The 19,494-nt window shown below is 47.4% G+C and overlaps 1 long non-coding RNA gene across 1 annotated transcript; it reads left to right on the top strand.

The window, feature by feature from the left end:
* The first annotated feature begins 1,962 nt into the window (after nucleotides 1-1,962).
* LOC120381946 lies at nucleotides 1,963-19,257 on the top strand. Its single transcript, XR_005588187.1, has 3 exons — nucleotides 1,963-2,004; nucleotides 18,723-18,836; nucleotides 19,198-19,257. It is a non-coding gene; the product is annotated as an uncharacterized LOC120381946 (long non-coding RNA).
* The last annotated feature ends 237 nt before the right edge of the window (nucleotides 19,258-19,494 follow it).

The raw sequence follows: 19,494 nt of genomic DNA, 5'->3' as shown, positions 1-19,494 counted from the left end.
TCTTTCTGAACTCTGGTTTCATTGAGACCAATGTTAATCCAGAGTCACTGTATGGAAAGACAAGGAGTGACTCCGGATCAACAGTGGGGCAAATGAGATTAGCAATTCTCCCTGTGAGGAGGGGCTCTCATTAGCTGCTCTCCCCAGAGAGCTAAAGGAGGGAAGCTGCTCAAACGCTCTATCCCTCTCTGCTCAGGATACTGGGGTTCAGCTTCCTGGGTCAGACACTGCAGCCTCCATTGTGATCGGGGAGACCAGGCTTAGCAGCTGCTGCTCCCCCAGCGGGGTTCTGTGCTGGGAAGTGACCTGAATTAAAGCTGCTTCTCTGCCCAGCCCAGGGGATGACTTTCTCCAGCTGGTCCCTAGCCCCCTAGGGCAGCCCTGGGCCCTGTTAATACTAAATTCTGAGCCAGACATTCCAAGTAACTGAAAGAAACAAAGGGAAAATGCTGGGGTCTGGCCTTAAAATGACTCTACACAAACAGACCCCCCCTCATTTCTCGTCCAATTAACAATTGCAGGAGCAAATCCAGCCATGGGGGAGCAAACTACCCAGGAATGGGACTTACCTACCAGACGGGCAGGGAGAGGGGAAAAGGAGATAGAAGGAGAAAGAAAGACTGAAAGGGGCTGTGGGAGAGAAGAGTTTGGAGAGAGATTTCCAGATCTCTAATCTGCCCAGACAGATGTATTACTGCACCCTGGATAGAGTCACTTTCCTGTGGAAAAGATGAGAATCAGACAGAGGAAAATCCAGTTCCTGAGTCCATATCCCTCCTGCTGGGGTGTGGCTGCCGTGGGGTCAGTGTCTGAGGGGATCCCTCACAGTGACTCCTTTGGTTCTGCTTTTTTCTAGCCTTGTGTTCAGAGACTTTGTTAGGGGGTGAGGGGAGGGAGAAGGGAGGTTAAAAATGTCACTGTGGGCTTAGCCTGGCAGGAGAGGCCAGGTCTACACTGAACAAAGAGATCAAGCCTTTCTCAGCATGGCAGACTCCAGGGTGCCTGTCTGCAGGGAAAGGGCCTGGGGGAATCATGCTGTGAAATGAGTTAAAGCCTGTTCTGAAACCTTCACAACTGCCCTTCTCGCCCTGCCAGGCTGCGGAATAACGTCCATGTTTCGCTCCAGTTCATCCCGTCCTCTCATTGGACAGGGGAGAGAAATGGCTGCAGAGGAGCCAGTTCAGGTAGGTATTATCAGGGGGTTGCTGGTGGGTTCCTCCAGTGGGGGAGAGGGACAGCAAATACGTGGGAGATGGGAAGGTTTGCACAGGCTGGTTTGGAGGTTGCAGTCTGGTTTGCAGGAAATGCACAGGCTGGAGAAAGGGAGGAGGACAGGGGTGTGCTAAACCTGCTGGGAGTTATTTAATATGTGGCCTAGATTCTAGGAACAGACCCAGGAGGTTCAGCGGTGGAAATGCTCTAGTTTGTGGAGCAGAAAATAACCCAGCTGCATGGGGCTGGGAAAACTGACCAGACTCATAGTGCTGGAGCCCGACCTGACTAACCAGCGGCTGCTGTGAGATATGAAGGGGGCACCCACCAGTGAGGCTTAGGGGAGCTTCCCCTCCCTTCACATCCAGCTCTTCAGAATGGGGAGGGTGTTGGGCTTCCTACCAGGGAGCTGTCCCTGGACCCTGCTAGGGGCTCCATCTTCTGAATCAGTTAGTGGCTAGTAGGGGGGTGATGGCTCTGCTAGGAGAGAGGAGGGGCTCTCGCTTCGTCCCCTCCCCCGGGTGTTTCCTGGATGCTCTGAGCAGGGTGGGGGTGGGACTCTGACTGCAATCCACCCAGAGCTTCTGTTTGGCTCCTGTCCTCCATGTATAGGGGGGCTGTGAGTGGGGCAGCAGGTACTGAGTGTTGGACTCTTGCTCTTTCAGGGGCCGGTGACCTTCGAGGAGGTGGCTGTGTATTTCACCAGGGGAGAGTGGGCTCTGCTGGACCCTGCTCAGAGAGCCCTCTACAGGGATGTCATGCAGGAGAACTATGAGAATGTGACCTCGCTGGGTAAGGGTTACTCTCCCCTCTGTTCTTGGAAGGTGAAAAGAAGAGAGATGGTTCACGCCAGCCCCACAATGCCACCTCTACTCTGCCCTGTTTCAGCATCACCCCAATATGCCAGTGACACACAAGCTACCAGAGACCCTCCCCTGCTGCAGAACACTTTGGGAACAGAGCACAGGAGCCGTATCACACAGTGTCAAATAGCTCCTGTTTCCTCAAGTAAAACTGAGGGTTAGGTGCGGCATTATCAGCAGAAGCTTCCTACCCCTGACCTCTCAAACCCTGAGCCTTCTCCACCCAGACCACAGTAATGCTTGGGGTGTAACGAGCAGGCCGCTGGAGTCAGAGCTGCTGGCCCAGGGTCACTTATCACACAGACACTCCGTGCGTCCTTGAATACTGGCTGGGGGTATCCAGAGAAGGAAGTTCAGTGGCGGATTTAGCATTAGTGGGGCCCTGTGCTCAGCTCCATTTTAGGGGTCCCTCCTTGGGACATAGGCAAGAAAAAACATTCTCTCATTTCCCTCCCACCCCCATTTTTCATTCTTTTTTTCCTTCCTCCTCCTCCTCCAATAAGTAATAGGAAGTAAATGAAAATAAAGTGAGGTACATTGATTGTTTTTGTCGTCTAACCGATTTTTCCACAGACCACTTGAAAATCGCTGAGAGTGTTGGTGCACCACGTAATGATCTTTCCATATATTGTTTGTACCGTTAGCTAACTATTTTTAAGTGCTTTGGATAAGAGCCGTTTATTAAAAATTAAAAATGTTGGAGTGCAGGGTCTGGCCAGGTTTTAGGATGCAGGAGGGGGCTCAGGGTTGGGGCAGGAGGTTGGGGTGTGAAGTGCTTACCTGGGGCAGCTCCCATTTGGTGTGAGGGGTGCAGATGGCAATGTGGGGTGTTTGTGCAAGAGGTCCCATTTGGTGCTCAGGGTGCGGGTGAGGATGTGTGGGGGGTGCAGGAGTCAGAGCATAGGGTGTGAGGGCTCGTTATGTGGGAGGGGATGCAGGAGTCAGGTCTGGGGTACTGGGGGTGCTCCCAGCCCCCTACCCTGAGTGGCATTCTCAGAAATGCTTCCAGTTCCATGCACAGGGCCAGGTAGGCAGGCAGAGCTTCAGAGTCTCAATGGGTGGATGAGATGATGGTGTAGAGAGGAGGCGTTTAGATTGATTAGGACCTGGGGAAACTTGGGGGATGGGGGGCCTATACAGGAAGGATGGGCTCCACCTAAACCAACGTGGAACCAGACTGCTGGCACTTAACATGAAAAAGGTTGCAGAGCAGTTTTTAAACTAAGAGAATGGGGGAAAGCCAATGGCTGCAGAGGAGCTCGTGGATTGGACAGAGACTTGTCTTAGAGGGGAGTCTAGTGATAGAGATTTTCTAGTTTTAGTCAGGAAGAGAGGCTGGAAGAGGATAAAGTAGGGGCCAGATCAGACGAGAAGCATTCACACACACAAGAATCTGACACATCAGAAAAGGACAGACAAATAAACAGTGGCAAGTTTTTAAAGTGCTTGTACACAAATGCCAGAAGTCTAAATAATAAGATGGGTGAATTAGAGTGCCTCGTGTTAAAGGAGGATATTGACATAATATGCATCACAGAAATCTGGTGGAGTGAGGACAATCAATGGGACACAGTCATTCCGGGGTACAAAATATATCGGAAGGACAGAGCAGATCATACTCGGGGGGTGGGGAGGGGAGTGGCACTGTATGTTAAAGAAAATGTAAACTCAAATGAAGTAAAAATCTTAAATGAAACCACATGTTGCATAAAATCTGTACGGATAGTAATTCCATGCTCTAATAAGAATATAACAATAGGGATCTGTTATCGACCACCTGTCAAAGACAGTGATAGTAAGTGTGAAATGCGAAGGGAGATTAGAGAGGGTATCAAAATAAAGAACTCCATAATAGTGGGAGATTTCAATTATCCCCATATTGACTGGGTACATGTCACCTCAGGACAAAATGCAGAGACAAAATTTCTGGATACTTTAAATGACTGTTTCTTGGAGCAGCTGGTACAAGAACCCACAATGGGAGAAGCAACTCTCGATTTAGTCCTGAGTGGAGCGCAGGATCTAGTCCAAGGGCTAACTATAACAGGACCGCTTGGAAATAGTGACCATAATATAACAACATTTAACATTCCTGTGGTGGGAAGAACAGCTCAACACAGGCATTTAATTTCAGGAAGAGGAACTGTGCAAAAATGAGGGGGTTAGTTAAACAGAAATTAAAAGGTACAGTGACTAGAGTGAAACCCCTGCAAGCTGCATGGACACTTTTCAAAAACGCAATATTAGAGGCCCAACTTAAATATATACCCCAAATTAAAAAACACAGCAAAAGAACTAAAAAAGAGTCACTGTGGCTTAATGACCATGTAAAAGAAGCAGTGAGAGATAAAAAGGCATCTTTTAAAAAGTGGAAGTCAAATCCTAGTGAGGTACATAGAAAGGAGCATAAACACTACCAAATTAAGTGTAAAAATGTAATAAGAAAAGCCAAAGAGGAGTTTGAAGAAGGGGCTAGCCAAAAACTCAAAAGGTAATAACAAAAGCAGGAAGCCTGCTAAACAGGCCTGGGGCCACTGGACGATTGAGATACGAAAGGAGCCCTTAAAGACGATAAAGTCATTGCGGAGAAACTAAATGGATTCTTTGCTTCAGTCTTCATGGCTGAGGATGTTGGTGAGATTCCCAAACCATTTGTGGGTGACAAATCTGAGGAACTGCCACAGATTGAAGTGTCACTAGAGCAGGTTTTGGAACTACTTGATAAACTTAACTGTAACAAGTCACCGGAACCAGATGGTATTTACCAAGAGTTCTGAAGGAACTCAAATGTGAAATTGAGGAACTATTAGCTATGGTTTGTAACCTGTCCTTTAAATCGGCTTCTGTACCCAATGACTGGAAGATTGCTAATGTAACGCCAATATTTAAAAAGGGCTCTAGAGGTGATCCTGGCAGTTGCAGACTGGTAAGTCTAACGTCTGTACCAGGCAAATTAGTTGAAACAATAGTAAAGGAATAAAATTGTCAGGCACATAGAAGAACAAAAATTGTTGAGCAAAAGTCATTATGGTTTCTGTAAAGGGAAATCATGTCTTACTAATCTATTAGAGTTCTTTGAAGGTGTCAACAAACATGTGGACAAGGGGGAATCCAGTGGACATAGTGTACTTAGATTTCCAGAAAGCCTTTGACAAGGTCCCTCACCAAAGGCTCTTACATAAATTGTTATCATGGGATAAGAGGGAAGATCTTTTCATGGATTGAGAACTGGTTAAAAGACAGGGAACAAAGGGTAGGAATAAATGGTAAATTTTCAGAATGGAGAGGAGTAACTAGTGGTGTTCCCAAGGGTCAGTCCTAGGACCAATCCTATTCAACGTATTCATAAATGATCTGGAGAAAGGGGTAAACAGTGAGGTGGCAAAGTTTGCAGATGATACTTGTGACGATGCGGTTCTGATGGGACCCAACTGAGAGTGACAAATCGCTTAAAACAGGGCAGTTACAGCCCAAGGCTGGGATTTTTCCACCTCTAAGGCAAACGAAACCAGCCAGACAAAGAGGACTTTGGTTTCACCTCACTGGTTAACCACAAGTCACACAAGCAATTCCCTTAGACACTTCAGTCTTCCAGTATCACCACCAGTGCCACTCGTCCTGGGGATGAATGGTTATGAAAACCAACACCCCAATACAAGAAAAAGGTTCTCTCGATCCCAAGGAATCAAGCCCCAGACCCAGGTCAATATACACATCAGATCTTACCCACAAATCACGCTGTTGCCAATCCTTTAGAGTCTAAAGGTTTCTTCATAAAAGGAAAAACATAGAGATGAGAGCTAGAATTGGTTAAATGGAATCAATTACATGCAGTAATGGCAAAGTTCTTAGTTCAGGCTTGTAGCAGTGATGGAGTAAATTGCAGGTTCAAATCAAGTCTCTGGAGTACATCCTCCTCTGGGATGGGTCAGTCAGTCCTTTGTTCAAAGCTTCAGTTTGTAGCAAAGTTCCTCCAGAGGTAAGAAGCAGGATTGAAAACAAGATGGAGATGAGGCATCAGCCTTTTATAGGCTTTTCGAGGTGTAAGAACCTCTTTGTTCTTACTGTTGAAAATGACAGCAAAATGGAGTCTGGAGTCACATGGGCAAGTCCCTGCATACTTTGCTGAGTCACAAGGCGTATCTGCCTTCTCTCAATGGGTCAGTTGAATAGTTGATGGTCCTTAATGGGCCATCAAGCAGGTGAGGCAGAGCTAACACCAGCTTGTCTGGGATGTCTCCCAGAAGCACAGCATAAGTTGGAAATACAGACAGGATAGAGCCAATACTCATAACTTCAACTACAAAATGATACATACATATAGACACCATAATTATAACCAGCAACCCATAACCTGGTCTTGGACACCTTATATGACCCCCTGTACATAAGATTTGGTGCCACTACAGGACCTTGGTTGCAACCACGTTCTATATGGTCCCAGATTATATCAATAATGTCACAATACTAAACTGCTCAAGATAGTTAAGACCAAAGCAAACTGTGAAGAACTTCAAAAAGATCACACAAAACTAAGTGACAGTTAAACAAATTGGCAAATGTGTATAAATTTCAAGTGAAGCAGATTGGAAAAAATAACCCCAACTATACATACAATATGATGGGGGCAAAATTAGGCTAATCAGGAAAAAGATCTTTTTGTCATTGTGTATAGTTCTCTGAAGACATCCAGCAGTGTGCAGCGGAAGTCAAAAAAGCTAACAGGATGTTAGGAATTATTTAGAAAGGGATAGACAGTAATACAGAGAATATCTTATTGCCCTTGTATAAATCAATGGAAATAACTAATTTAGACCCCATCATTTTATATGTATATTTGGGATTATGTTTGCCAATGGGCTGCACTATGTGTTATCCTGACATCTAGTACTGCTGAGATCCTGCATTCAATAATATCCCTGCCCTTCCTGTTCCCGTTCTCCACTGAGCCCCACGCTTATGTTTCCAGCTTCCCCAGGACTCTGTCTCTGGACCCATCTGTCAGCAAGAAGCAGTGCAAGGGAGACTTCGATTTCTGGGACGTGGATTTACTTTCTGTGTGTTTTAGGAGACTCTTTGGAATTGAGTGTCTGTGACATTAAGCACAGTACAATCTGGACTGTTAACAGCTGTGTCCCCTCAGTTCCCCAGGCTGGGGTGCCTTTTACACTGCTCTACTGTGAGAGCAGCCACTCCTGGGCAGTTCACACGCAGTCTCCAGCATGTAACTCGCTCCCAGCTACACAGTATTGAGTGCTGCTAGTCAGTGACTCACAAATTACAGTGCCCCACAGGAAAACCCCAGAAAATTCTCTGCTCCCAGACTTCCCCCAGAAATGTGCATCTTGGGCGAGTCCCTGCATACTTTGCTGAGTTACAAGGCGTATCTGCCTTCTCTCAATGGGTCAGTTGAATAGCTGATCGTCCTTAATGGGCCATCAAGCAGGCTAGGCAGAGCTAACACCAAGTTGTCTGGGGCCTTGTCTACACTACAAGAGTATTTCGAATCAACTTAGTTCGAATTTGTGGATTCGACCTTATGAAGTCGAATTTGTGTATCCATACTAAATACACTAATTCGAATTTCTGAGTCCACATTCACGGGGCCAGCGTCGACTTTGGAAGCGGTGCACTGTGGGAAGCTATCCCACAGTTCCCGCAGTCCCCGCTGCCCATTTGAATGCTGGGTAGAGCCCCCAATGCCTGCTGGGGGGAGAAATGTGTCGAGGGTGGTTTTGGGTAAGTGTCGTCATTGAACCGTCAATCACAACCTCCCTCCCTCCCTCCTTGAAAGCGCCTGCGGGCAATCTGTTCGTGCACTTTTCTGGTCAGTGACAGCGCGGACGCCACAGCACTGCAAGCATGGAGCCCGCTGCGATCATCGCCGTTTTCTCCTCCTCGCACTTTATCGTCCACCTCTTCCACAGTCAGCTGCTGAGAAATTGGGCTACTTTTCAATGGTGCTGCAAGCACCGGGGGACCGTGGGGACGTTTTACCAACATGAACATCGGGTGGCCGGGCAAGGTTCATGATGCGTGTGTTTTCAGGAACTGTGGGCTGTTCAAACGCCTGCAGGAAGGTAGTTTCTTCCCGGACCTCGAAATAAGTGTTGTGGATGTGCAGATGCCTATAGTCATCCTCGGGGACCCAGCCTGCCCGCTAATGCACTTGCTCATGAAGCCCTATACAGGCGCCTGGGACAGCGACAAAGAACTCTTCAAACACCAGCGAGCAGCGAGACCTGTGACTGTTCATTTTCTTGACAGAGAAGCTGAACCTGCCCCTGTTTCTTTACCCAGTTACTGTTGAGTCTCCTCTTCGGTTACATACCCGTTCACCCGTTACCCCACTTCCAGCACACATGTAAAAATAAAATACATGTCCCATTATTACTTTAAAAAGGTTTCTTTATTCATGACTTTTCGTGAAAGGGTTGAAACTGGGACGCAGACTGTGCTGGGTAGGGTGTGCGGTGATGTAAAGACCGCCTCTAAACTCAAGGAATGACAGGCTCCTGCTCCTAGAGCGGTCCGCAGTGCCGGAATGCTTCTTTCAACGGAGCCTGCCATCCCTCTTTATGGAATTCTGTGTGCGGGCGGATATGTGACCTTGTGCTGGAGGAGGACAGATACAGATTCCTCAGCTGCGTGACTCAGCGGTCCAGGACAAGGACCGCTGTATAAGATCTGTAACTGCCCTCCCCTGCTGCAAAGTCACATCTCCCCACCCACACAGATCCTGGAAACCACCTCCCATACCGACCAGGGTGCCTACTGACTGCACCGTGTGTGTGACCCGCTGCTGATCCTGCCCCCGTGTCTGTACCCTGGGAAAGGTGACTGTCCTATGCAATTAACCACCCCCTTCCCCACGCCCCCCATTCAAACACAGTCTTCTTTGAAAAAACATAACGGAAACAGTAATTAACAGCAAAGCATTTTTATTAATTACGTAGACAGTTAGGGGATGGGACTGGGATTGGGACTACTGTGAGTCTGTAAGTAAAGGACTTCGGCAAATGTAGGGTATGAGAGCTTTTGGGTACTTGAGCACTGTGCTGGGGTGCTGTGACAGTATTCACGTCCCCGGCCGCCCCTCCTCCTGGTTACTTTGGGTGAGGGGGATATGGGACTTTGTGGCGGGGGAGGGCGGTTGCAGATACACTGCAGGGGGGCTCTGTCCTCCTGCGGTCCTGCAGAACATCCACAAGGCGCCTGAGCGTGTCCGTTTGCTCCCTCACTAGTCCAAGCATTGTTTGAGTCGCCTGCTTGTCTTCCTCACGCCACCTCTCCTCCCGTTCGCTGTGTGAGCGCTGGTACAGAGAGACGGTCTCCCTCCACTGTATCTGCTGGTCCGCCTCGGCTAGGTAGCAGCCCATACGTTCCTCGAACATCTTGTCCCTTGTCTTTTTTTTTCGCCGCCTAATCTTGCCAAGCCTCTGCGAGGGGGATGCTGTGGCAGGTCTGGAGACAGTGGAAGCTGTGAGATGGGAAACAGGGAGTGAATTCCTTGCAAATATACATTTTTGCGAACAATTAACTGAGTCTAGGCTGTCTGTGTGAATTCTTGGTTGAGAGCCCTGTGCCTGCTGGGGCACAAATCATTTTCGCGGTGGATTCTGGGTAAATGTCGCCATTCATTCCTTCCTCCGGGAAAGCAACGGCAGACAATCATTTTGAGCACGTTTTCCATGAATTGCCCTGGCATACGCCATAGCGTGGCAACCATGGAGCCTGTTTTGGATTTTGTGTATGTCACCATATGTGTACTAGATGTCGCTGACAGAGGCGGGCCAGCAGCGCTATACAGCAGCATGCTTTTGCTTTTGCATGACAGCAGCGATGGTTGTTTTCCCTTTCACTTTTCCCTTTTCCCTTTCACTTCTGGGGGTGGGTGGGGGGTGCGCGCAAATTGCAGAACTATGCCCTGACCCACCGCGGACACTGTGTTTGACCCTAGAAGCATTTGGAGCTCATCCAAGAATGCAAATACTTTTCGGAGACAGCAGGAACTGTGGGATACCTTGCGTCCTCATTCCCCCCTCCCTCCATGAGCGTCCATTATATTCTTTGGCTTTCCATTACGCTCGTCACGCAGCTGCGTGCTGAGTCTGTGCTATGCCGTCTGTCCGTAGATTTTTTAAAAATACTTTGGGCCAGGCGTAAAATTACATTAATTCCCCTAATTAGATGCAGGAGTCTCCGAGCGAGATCACCCTGAGGACGGTCACTGAAGGAGATAGAGGCATGCTGCGTGAAAGCTAGCATGAACCAGGGCCCGATGCAGCCGTGCTCGGGGAGGCAGTGCTCCATGAGTAATTCATGAAAGCCTCGCGCGGAAAAGTGTGCTACCACGGAGCACCCAATAAGGCAGCTCTCCCCAGGAACCTCCTGCTGATGCTTTTCGATTAACGGAAGGAGAGCTTCGTGGAGATCTCCCTGGATGATTTCTGTTCTATCCCCATATATAGAGAGACCTCCTTTTCACACACTTAAGATTCCTGTTATATTAAGAATAAAAGTTAACATGGTTAAAGCACTTACCGACTGATCCTTCCCCTGATTCAGGATCCGGGTTCATGGCCGGGGAGGGTTGGTAGGGGATCTCCGTGACGGTGATGAATAGATCCTGGCTGTCGGGGAAGCCAGCGTTGTAAGCGCTGTCGCCTGCCTCGTCCTCCACAAACACTTCCTCATCTTCCCCGTCCGCGAACATCTCCGAGGAACTGTCCGTCGACACTGTCCCATCGTCAGAGTCCATGGTCACTGGTGGGGCAGTGCTGGCAGGCTCCGTAGCGTCCGTTTGCCGCTTTGATTTTTTGGTAGCCTTGTCTGGGGTCCTTTGTTTTCACACGGCGCTGCATTGCATGACGGCTGTATCCTCTGTCTGGATCATGGCTCTGGAGACCTTCTCGTAGGTCTTTGCATTAAGTTTGTTGGAGCGCAGCTCCAAAAGCACAGACTCCTCGCCCCACACACCGATCAGATCGAAAAGTTCCCGGTCAGTCTATGCTGGGTCCCACTTTCTATTCAGATATTACATGAACTCCTCTGCTGGAGAGCTCTGCATTGCTGCCGGTGCTGCTGAGCTCGCCCTGATGTCCAACCACGAAATGAGATTCTAACTGTCCAGAAAGGAAAAGGAATTCAAATTTTCCCGGGTCATTTCCTGTGTGGCTGGTCAGAGCATCGAAGCTCGGACTGCTGTCCAGAGCGTCAACAGAGTGGTGCAGTGTGGGATAGCTCCCGGAGCTACTAAGTTCGATTTGCATCCACACCTAGCCTAATTCGAGCTAGCCAGTTCGGATTTAGCGTTACTCCACCTGTCGGGGTGGAGTACCAAATTCGAACTAAAGAGCCCTCTAGTTCGAATTAAATGGCTTCCTGGTGTGGACGGTTGAGCGGTTAGTTCGAATTAACGCTGCTAAATTCGACTTAAAGTCCTCGTGTAGACCAGGCCTGGGATGTCTCCCAGAAGCACAGCACACTGTCCAGCACACTCCTGAACAATGGGAGCTCATATGAAATCTGTTGTTTCATCAGTGGAAAATGACATGCACCAGCCTTGTTATTCCAAATGGAGTTTCCAACACACTTTAATCCAAACACACTGGTTTGATAAAAAAAGGAAACAAAATTATTAACTACCGAAAAAAAAGATTTGAAGTGACTACAAGTAATGAGGCATAAAAGCCAGAATTGGTTATGAAAGAAATGCAAAGATAAAACACAAACTAATGTTTAACTTAACAAGCTAAAAGGGATTTAAAACAAATGTTTCTCTCACCATCTGCTGAGACAGGCTGGTTTTCCTTTCAGCCAGGACTCCCCCTAACCTGCCCCTGCTGCCCACATTCAGTTCTTCAGGAGTTGTCATGAGCAGAGGGAAAAGGGGGAGCGAGAGAGAGAGTCTCATGCATTTTCCTCACCTCTTTTATAATTCAGTCCTTTGTACTAGAAACCACTTCAGTTCTCAGCTGAGTCATGGTGACAGGCTGTCATAGATACGAGCTTCAAGTGTCCCTGTGATGGAATGTAAATGTCATCTTCACACCTTCCCCCTGGTGGAGAATGGCTATTTGACCAGCTGTTTGCCTTGCTGTCTCTGAGGAACTTAAGGTTAGGGTTGCAGCTTTTTCAGTAATATCATACCGTAAAATCTCATCACTTTCCATACAATGTTGCTACACATTGTAACAGGAGTATCAGAGGGGTAGCCGTGTTAGTCTGGATCTGTAAAAGGAGCAAAGAATCCTGTGGCACCTTATAGACTAACAGACAATTAGCAGCATGAGCTTTCGTGGGTGAATACCCACTTCTTCGGATGCAAGTAGTGGAAATTTCCAGGGGCAGGTATATATAAGCAAGCAAGAAGCAAGCTAGAGATAACGAGGTTAGTTCAATCAGGGAGGATGAGGCCCTGTTCTAGCAGTAGAGGTGTGAAAACCAAGGGAGGAGAAACTGGTTCTGTAGTTGGCAAGCCATTCACAGTCTTTGTTTAATCCTGAGCTGATGGTGTCAAATTTGCAGATGAACTGAAGCTCAGCAGTTTCTCTTTGAAGTCTGGTCCTGAAGTTTTTTTGCTGGAGGATGGCCACCTTAAGATCTGCTATTGTGTGTCCAGGGAGGTTGAAGTGTTCTCCTACAGGTTTTTGAATATTGCCATTCCTAATATCTGATTTGTGTCCATTTATCCATACAAACGGACTTCACTAAAATAAGACAGGAGATCTACATTACTCACTTCTCCTTTCTACAAAGGAAAAAGGACTGTAAGTTGTCTAAACTCCTACCTGCTACGTGGGGCCACAACTGTGGTACCCCTAACCCACCCAACAATATCGTCAATCTATCCAACCACACACTCAGCCCAGAAGAAAAGTCTGTCCTATCTCAGGGACTCTCTTTCTGCCCTGCCACCCCCACCAACATGATACAGTTCTGCGGCGATCTGGAAGCCTACTTTCGCCGTCTCCGACTCAAAGAATACTTTCAGGACAACACTGAACAACACACTGATACACAGTTACCCTCCCACCAACAGCACAAGAAGAAGAACTCCACATGGACTCCTCCTGAGGGTCGAAATGACAGTCTGGACCTATACATTGAATGCTTCCGCCGACGTGCACAGGCAGAAATTGTGGAAAAACAACATCGCTTGCCTCATAACCTAAGTCGTGCAGAACGCAATGCCATCCACAGCCTCAGAAACCATCCTGACATTATAATCAAAGAGGCTGATAAAGGAGGCGCTGTAGTCATGAACAGGTCTGACTACCAAAAGGAGGCCGCCAGACAACTCTCCAATACCAAATTTTACAGGCCACTTCCCTCAGATCCCACTGAGGAATACACTAAGAAACTGCATCATCTACTCAGGACGCTCCCTACGCTAACACCGGAACAAATCAACATACCCTTAGAGCCCCGACCAGGGTTATTCTATCTACTACCCAAGATCCACAAACCCGGAAATCCTGGACGCCTCATCATCTCGGGCATTGGCACTCTCACTGAAGGACTGTCTGGATATGTGGACTCTCTACTCAGACCCTATGCCACCAGCACTCCCAGCTATCTCCGTGACACCACTGATTTCCTGAGGAAACTACAATGCATTGGTGACCTTCCAGAAAACACCATCCTAGCCACCATGGATGTAGAGGCTCTCTACACAAACATCCCACACACAGATGGAATACAAGCTGTCAGGAGCAGTATCCCTGATGATGCCACAGCACAACTGGTTGCTGAGCTCTGTGCCTTTATCCTCACACACAACTATTTCAAATTTGATGACAATATATATCTCCAGATCAGTGGCACAGCTATGGGCACCCGCATGGCCCCACAATATGCCAATATTTTTATGGCCGATCTGGAACAACGCTTCCTCAGTTCCCGTCCACTCACGCCCCTTCTCTACCTACGCTACATTGATGACATCTTCATCATCTGGACCCATGGGAAGCAGACTCTGGAAAAATTCCACCAAGATTTCAACAGCTTTCACCCCATCATCAACCTCAGCCTGGACCAATCTACACGGGAGGTCCACTTTCTAGACACCACGGTGCAAATAAGTGATGGTCACATTAACACCACCTTATACCGAAAACCTACCGACCGCTATGCCTACCTTCATGCCTCCAGCTTCCATCCCGGACACACCACAAGATCCATTGTCTACAGCCAAGCACTGAGGTACAACCGCATCTGCTCTAACCCCTCAGACAGAGACCAACACCTACTAAATCTCCACCAAGCATTCTCAAAACTACAGTACCCGCAAGAGGAAATAAGGAAACGGATCAACAGAGCCAGACGTGTACCCAGAAGCCTCCTACTGCAAGACAAACCCAAGAAAGAAACCAACAGGACTCCACTGGCCATCACATACAGTCCCCAACTAAAACCCCTCCAATGCCTCATCAGGGATCTACAACCCATCCTGGACAATGATCCCACACTTTCACAGCCCTTGGATGGCAGGCCAGTCCTCGCCCACAAACAACCTGCCAACCTGAAGCATATTCTCACCAGTAACTGCACACCGCACCATAGTAACTCTAGCTCAGGAACCAATCCATGCAACAAACCTTGATGCCAGCTCTGCCCACATATCTACACCAGTGACACCATCACAGGACCTAACCAGATCAGCCACACCATCACCGGTTCATTCACCTGCACGTCCACCAATGTAATATATGCCATCATATGCCAGCAATGCCCCTCTGCTATGTACATCGGCCAAACTGGACAGTCTCTAAGGAAAAGGATAAATGGACACAAATCAGATGTTAGGAATGGCAATATTCAAAAACCTGTAGGAGAACACTTCAACCTCCTGGACACACACTAGCAGATCTTAAGGTGGCCATCCTGCAGCAAAAAACTTCAGGACCAGACTTCAACGAGAAACTGCTGAGCTTCAGTTCATCTGCAAATTTGACACCATCAGCTCAGGATTAAACAAAGACTGTGAATGGCTTGCCAACTACAGAACCAGTTTCTCCTCCCTTGGTTTTCACACCTCTACTGCTAGAATAGGGCCTCATCCTCCCTGATTGAACTAACCCCGTTATCTCTAGCTTGCTTCTTGCTTGCATATATATATACCTGCCCCTGGAAATTTCCACTACTTGCATCCGAAGAAGTGGGTATTCACCCACAGCTCATGCTGCTAATTGTCTGTTAGTCTATAAGGTGCCACAGGATTCTTTGCTGCTTGTATTGTAACAGGAGGCTATTCAGTAGATTATGTCTTTTCAAATGGTACCTCACAAGCCCTACAGTGATAAATGAAGGGGAGGGATCTCCCTTTATAAACACCCAGTCAGCCAGTTGGCTGTAAAATCCCTGTTGGTGCAGAGTTCTCTGCTTGCTTTATCTCTAAAGGGTTAACAAGCCAACAGGGTTTAAAAAAAAAAGTATTGGGGACCTGACCAAAAGAGCCAATGGAAAGGCTAGAACTTTGTTAAATGGGAAAGTAACTTTCCCTTTGTCTGTTGTTCTCCGGAGAAGGCGACACGGAGTAGCAATGCTGTTTATGGCTTGAAGCAGGTATGAAAATTCATCTTCCATACCTAGAAGAAATGATTTGGCCAAGGAATGTTTAGACAGACACAATCAGGTTTATTTTTTATTTTGGCTTTTGGATCTACTCGGTGCTATCCCAGATGCTTTTGTTTGCTTGTAAGCTTTAAGCTGAACCCCCAAGAAAGCTATTTTGGGTGCTTACAAACATTTTCTTTTAAGATCTAGCAGAAGCCTAAGTTCCAGATGTATTGTTTTCCTTTTCAATTTTACTAAAATTTACCTCTTTTAAGAACAGGATTGGATTTTTGGTGTCCTAAGAAGTTTGTGTGTGTTGTTTGATTAGCTGGTAGCCACAGCTAATTTCCTTTGTTTTCTTTCTCAGCTCTTTCCCAGAGGGGAGGTGAAAGGGCTTGAGGGTGCCCCAGAGGGAAGAATTCTCAAGTGCTCCTTCCTGGGTCCAAGGGTTTGGGGGGGTTTTGCATTTGAGTGGTGGCAGCATTTACCAAGCCAAGGTCAGAGAAAAGCTGTAACTTTGGGGGTTTTAATACAAGCCTAGAGTGGCACAAATTAATCTGTAGAATCCTGTCAGGCCCCACTTTCTGCACTCAGGTGACAGAGTGGGGATTCAGCCTGACACATACTATGAACAAAATTGATCATAATTTTCTAGAAGAGTGAACATAGGGGAACAGACTAGCACAGTGTCTGTGTGTTCCCAACATATATGTGGGTATTCTAGTCCCTCACAAGCAAGGTGTTCGGCATCTTCAAACACCTGAGGAACCGGTCCTGGGAATTGACTGGTTTATTAAGTGACACTGTATGGAATTGAGAGACACTCTATATTATTATTATTTTATTATAAATACTGTGGCAAATTGCCAGTACTGTTAGGCTGGGTCTCGTACTTTCTCTTCTTTGTGGAAGGTTCAGGGCGCCATTGCTTGCCTCCTAATCGGTATTTTAATTACCTCACTAGTGTCCTTGAGGAGGGGAGTGGAGAGGGAGGGACCTGGGCCCGCCCTCTTCTCCAGGTCCCAACCCAGGGGCCCTGAGGTTAGTGGTGAACCACTTGTACTGGCAGTTCCTTCCCATGGGCTACTTCCCTCTCCTGCCCTTCAGCTTGTGGAGGGGCTTCTTGCCCTCCTTCTACACAAGCCAGGTGCCCCTTACCTAGGGTTTTTGGATTTCTCAGCCCACCGCAGCACTCCTCCAAACTTTCCTTTTGTCTCTCTTCAAAACTGCCCTCTGCTCCAACCAAACCTTCCTACTCCAACTCCCCACACTGTCTGGCTGAAGCAGGAGCTTCAGGTGCTCCAGTTAATTTGTAGCAAACCTTCCTCCCCTTGCAGGGAATAAGGCTCCCTGCTAACACTCTCCTGCTGCATCACAATACCAATATGATGAAATTGCAATGAATTGTGCTATATATGCCATGTAAGGAGTCAGTGAAAATGTTATGAGTTTCCACGTATGATAATCTTGTTTCTATCTTTGTATTGTGAGTTACAGATATGTAGGGTATATCTGTATTCCAGACTTGTGCATTGTTTCTGAGTGACACCCCCAGATATATTGGCATCAGCCCTGCCCAGCCTGTTCGATGGCCCAGCCAGGGTCATCAGCCATACAATGAACCCATTGAAAGGATTAAGGGGATACGCCTATTGAGTCAGCAAGATATGCAGGGTTATGCCTGTTGTGGCAAATTGCCGGCACTATTATGATGGGTCTCCTGCTTTCTCTTCTTTGTGGGGGGGGGGTCAGAGCACCATTTCTTGCCCCTGAATTGGAATATTAACTGCCCCACTAGTGTCCTAGAGGAGGAGTGGAGGGATGGACCTGGGCCCACCCTCTACTCCAGGTCCCAGCCCAGGGGCCCTGAGGATAGTGGTGAACCACTTGAACTGATGGTTCCTTCCCCTGGGCTACTTCCCGCTCCCACCCTTCAGCTTGTGGGGGCTTCCTGCCCTCCCTCTGTACAAGCCCGGTACCCCTTACCTAGGGTCTTGGACTTCTTAGCCCATTGCAGCACTTCTCCAAACTTTCCTCTGCTTCCCTTCAAACTGTTCTCTGCTCCAATACCAATCCCCTCTGCTCCAACTCCTTCCCTGTCTGATTGGAGCAAGGGTCTTTATCAGGTGACTGACTGCAGGTGCTCTAATTGGCTTCAGGTGCTCTAGTTCATCTATAGCAAACTTTCTTCCCTCTGCAGGGAATAAGGCTCCCTTCTAACCCTCTCCTGCTGCCCTCTGGCCACGCTGTATCACACTGTGTACTGAGAATGCCAAGGCTTTTCCGTGCCATGTGCTGTGAAGCTTGTGTTTGGGACACAGGAATTAGAAGCCACTTGGCAAAAGGAATGTAAAGGGCAGCTGCATCATCTCCATTTTGTCTTCAATTCCTCTTCCTACCTCTGGAGCAACTTCTCTACAAACTGAAGGCTTGAACAAAGGACTGAATAATGTGGATGTGTACCAGAGAGCCTTTCAAGCCAGAAACTCACCAATACTGCTAAGAACCAGATGTATAGATTTCTGAATGTGTCTGACTGCTTTCCCATTTAACAACTCCCTTTTTCTTTCTTTCTTTTATAATAAACCTTTAGTTTAGATGCTTTCTTGCTTATAAACCTTTAGTTTAGATGCCAATGATTGGCTGGCATCGTACTATTTTGAGTAAGATCCAAACCTATACTGACCTGGTAATGTGGCTGACTCTGGGCTCAGAAGAACACTTTGTTTATGTGAGCCGGGTTTTTAAATAACCTCTCACTGTGCTGGACCTAGGTGCTGATTGAGAGTCAGAGAACTTGAATGCAATAAAGGGGCCATGTGATTTCTTTTTCAGTTTCTCGATAACCAGTGGGGGATCAGAAGCACAGTTGGTGACTGGTCGGTGAGTTTAACTTCTGTGTTAACCACCAGTTTGGGGAGCCTCTGCTCTCCCTTTTTCAGCCTGCCCTGGGTTTGGCATTTTCAGTGAGGACTAGCCCAGGCACACCGGGTCACACTAAATATTAAAGTTAAATTAATAGAATGTTTTTTATGACAAAGTTTTATGAAATCAACGGAACTCCTTTGTTTTCTTTCATCTGAGCAGGGTTTCCATTTTCCAAACCTGATGTGATCTCCCAGCTGGAACAAGGGGAAGAGCCATGGGTCTCAGACCTGCAGGGTTCAGAAGGAAAACAGACCATGAGTTCTCTCTGCAGAGGTGAGGAAACATTAAACCAACTCTGAGTGTGAAAATGCCTGAAGGAAACATCTGGGATGCCCTACAAAGCCCTTGAGAGGTTTCTCAGTTCATTATTGTTGCCGGCAGGGGTCATATCCTCAGGGTAACTATAGCTCATGGCTTCCCATAGATTCTAGCAGACACCAGGCAGTAGCTTCCTCCCTTCCCCCTGCGTATTTGGATGGCATTTGAAAGCCAGATTGATCCCCTCCTCACTCCTGTTTTGGGGAAGAGTATGGGGGAGTTCAGTTTGTGATTTTTATTTGACCTCCCTCCAGCACTTAGTTTGTTTTGGCTTTTCACTTTTCATCCCTGTTTGATGTTTCTGTCTTTTTCACAGCAGGTGATGCAATGGCATGTGAGAAAGAGGAGCAGAATTCTCAGCAGAAAAATGTTCAGCAAGTGGATAAACACAGAGCATTATTGCAAAGATCAAAAAGCCATGTGTCCAGGAGTCATGAGGAGGAAAAATCCTGTGAGATTCAGCACAGACCAGAAAGAGAACAAGGAAACCAGCCGGGGGTGAAAATGGGTAAACGTATTTCCTCTCAGGGAACTCAGAAGGACCTCAAGGAAACCACAACAAAGCAGGAAATCATCATTGGAAAGAGAAAAAATACATGCACAGAGTGTGGAA

This window comes from Mauremys reevesii, linkage group 14, assembly GCF_016161935.1.
Source record: "Mauremys reevesii isolate NIE-2019 linkage group 14, ASM1616193v1, whole genome shotgun sequence".
In the NCBI taxonomy this organism is placed as follows: domain Eukaryota; kingdom Metazoa; phylum Chordata; order Testudines; family Geoemydidae; genus Mauremys; species Mauremys reevesii.
The sequence above is the reverse complement of the archived record's forward strand: the minus strand, read 5'-3'. Positions and strand labels throughout refer to the sequence as shown.